Genomic DNA, 3,388 nt, shown 5'->3' on the forward strand with positions numbered 1-3,388 from the left:
ATATATATATATATATATATATCTCCTGCTAATAAACTTTGATGAAATTTAGTTCACCATTAAATCTCTGATGAACCAGATTGTACAAAAAACATCTATATTTCAAATTTTATAGGCTTCATCATTTGATGTATTTGCACTCATGTCTAATTTTATTGTTTAATTTAGCTATGTGGTTTTGTTTCTTGTTAACAGATTATTTTTTTTAGCTTTGCTTTAAAGTTTAATTCTTGTTTTGTGACTTGTACATCTGTGGGTTGGAATAAAGTTGAACTAAAGGCTGTATCTCTTCTTTAAACATATTTGAGGGAAATGTTCCTGAGAGATCCAATAATTTTGTGTCTTTTTATGATTTTTCCACTGGGTTAACTTTAACAGATTATTTAATAGTCATTAAATTGAAAACAAGCTTTCATGATAAAGCCAGCACCGTTTATGAATTTAGTTTTTTAAATCTTCACTGATAAATAAATAAATAAATTTATATACATAAAATCTTTTTTTTAAATCTTTTTCATCCTCTGTCCCAGTCCGCCCGTCTGCCGGGATTGGGGCTCTGCCTTCATGAGCAGGCGAGGCTGGGGTCCGGGCAACGGCCTTCTGCGAGTCAGCAGCTCAAAACTCTGGTAGAGAGAACCGGGGAGACCGGCGGAGCTCCATCTAGCTTGATCTGAATTTTGTTGTTGGCTACCGAGCACAAAGAACGCCTGCACTTCAGCATTAGACCACGGTGTTTTCATTATTGTTTTTAAAATCTTACAAATCGATTCAGCTGCTGCTCCAGAATTCCGAGTAATTGCAAATGGCAGATCGGTGTTTTGAAAAGTTTCTGAAAGGTCCAGTGACTCCTCCCCCTGACCAATCAGTGACCGACAGTGTTCTGATGTCACGTTTGGGTGCCAGCTTGATTGGTATCACCAGAGAAGCAAGGACCTAAACAGGTGCCAGTTCCGTGGAACAATGACAGTGGAAAAGGGCTCAAAACCGTACCGAACTGAGACGAACCGGGCTGAAGAGGAGCTGTGGAAAAGGCCCATATTTGAATAAAAAGTATATTCTCTCCCATGGGTTTGCTAGTCTCCATATATCAACTAAATTCCAGTCCTGTGCTAACATTTGGATTGCAGCCTTGTCCTTAGGTGATGGTTTCCCTCTCGGTATGCTTTTATCAATAAACCCATCCATCACTTGGTTAAAATTGCCTAATAGAATAATATGACCTTCAGTATTCTCTATTATACTGTTAATTTCATGAAAAAAGACAGGTTCTTCCTGATTATGTGCATATATATTGCATAGAACAGTCCTAATTCCATTTAACAAGGCTTCAATACATATGAAACACCCTTCCTTATCATTATGTTGTTTAAGCATGACAAAACTTGTATTTTTGTTAACAAGAATCATTACACTATTTTGTTTGCTTGAATAGGAGCTATGGTACACTTTACACACCCATCTCTTTTAAATGTTGCTACTTCTTCATCCCTCATTTTATGTGATTCTTGGTTGAAAGCAATATCAGTGCCTTTGGATTTTAGCTAAGTCAAAACTTTCCGTCTTTTAATCGGATTCCCACATCCATTTATGTTCCACAATATTATATGAATATATCCCTTAACCATTTTTTGGTATTTGGTATATATTGTGGTTTGATCTATCATTTACCGAGGTACACTTCAACATAATTACAAATACTAACATTTGTGAATTGTAATAAGCAAACTGACCTGATTCAAATAACATAAATGAAAAATAACAACATAGAACTAAGCCAAGCAACAAAAAAACATGCTGTTGTTTTTTTAGTCCTTTTCTTAAAGGGATACATGATAAGTTGAACATGTTGGCCTAAACATGCTGTATTGTTCCTATTAGCTATAGCTGTTTGTGATGTGTAAAAACTCAATCACTTCAAAAATGTTATATATTTTGTTATATTTTTCACACATGGAGGCCGCCATTTTTCACCTGTGCAATGCATGCTGGGTTGATGACACAATTAGGTCCATTCTGTACTGGAATCTATAGAGTAAACACAGGAAGGCTAACATTACCAGAGTTGTTTTTATGATATTATGTTTGTTAATTTCAATAATGCCACACTGCGTCACTGTTGGCTGTAATTTCAAAACAGAAAAAGGCAGAAATAGTGAGGTGAGTGTGCACAGCTTCCCACATGATAAAAAAAGAAGAGTGCAATGGGGAAAAAGCCATCCAAAGAATGAAACTTCTGAAGGACCCACATTTGTGCTTTCAGCACTTGTCTCCAGAAGACTGAGCTAACAAGTGGTTGTTACCCACGAAAGCTAAAATCAAATGCTGTGCTGACAATTTTTAACCACAAAGCGCCTAAACCCATCGCAACCATTATATGTGAAGGGGACGTGTCCCCCCACATAAAAAAAACCCGTTCATTTGGACCCCCCCCCCCCCACACACACACACACTCACACACTTTTACTATAAAACATTAGTTCAGTCGGCGCCGTTTCTCTTTCTGCATGAACAAATCCATTCCACTTGATTAATAGGAGAATACTCAAACCACTAAAAATCCACTCCAGGTTTTCCTGGTTACCTCCAACTCACCAGCTTCCTGCAGCCTTTCTGTGCATCACCTCCTGCCTCAGCAGAGAACATTCACAGGTGGAAGAGATGGAGACACCTCTGTGTTGATCACTCGCCAGCTTAGCAAGCTTAGTGCGGACAGTTGTTGAAAAGGGGGTTGATCATAAACATATATACATGGTTAGGAGAATGCTTGAGAGAAATGGAGCGCTACATCTGTAGCATCTTAGCTTAGCAGTAACTGTGACGCTGATTTAGATGAGTAGTGTTGAACACAAGTAAAAAAGTCCAGTGGTAATGTTTTTTATTTCTTTATAAACTCAAATAGTGCAGATCTGAGGCTGTCTGTTAAAGTGTATTAAAGTTAAAATGTATTTAAAACCCACAGCTGAATTTACACAAACTTGGTGAGAAACATGCTTTAAATGGAATTAAAGTAAGGAAATCTAGATGAAATGTTGCTTTTTTGGTACACTAGTGTACACTTTTTTGCACACTGGTGCGCATGCACACACACACTATCATGTGTCCCCCCGCATTACAGATGCTTCTAACGCCCATGTTCGCACCCCTACTGTCAAGCATTTGTAGAGGCAAAACATTAAACTAGAACATTACCAAACTTTAGACCTGAAGTGTCCTCATTCTGAGTCTTTTGTCTGACTCAAGCATGAGACTGTGGTGGCTGTGATCAGGATAGTGACTACAGCCAGTATATAGTAGACAGCTTGTCTTGATGCTTGATGCAAACATTTTACTATATTTCAAAAACACAAAGTTTGTTTTCTCAGTCATCCAGGTATATAACAACAAAAAA

At 37.6% G+C, this 3,388-nt stretch overlaps 1 protein-coding gene across 1 annotated transcript in view; it reads left to right on the forward strand.

Annotated features, from left to right (window-relative positions):
* The window catches only part of LOC119412879 (zinc finger protein OZF-like), a 51,326-nt gene that overhangs the window by 37,859 nt on the left and 10,079 nt on the right, over positions 1 to 3,388 (forward strand). The gene's annotated exons all lie outside the window — the stretch shown is intronic.

The sequence above is a fragment of the Nematolebias whitei genome, chromosome 7 (genome assembly GCF_014905685.2).
Source record: "Nematolebias whitei isolate Nwh7 chromosome 7, NemWhi1, whole genome shotgun sequence".
Classification (NCBI taxonomy): domain Eukaryota; kingdom Metazoa; phylum Chordata; class Actinopteri; order Cyprinodontiformes; family Rivulidae; genus Nematolebias; species Nematolebias whitei.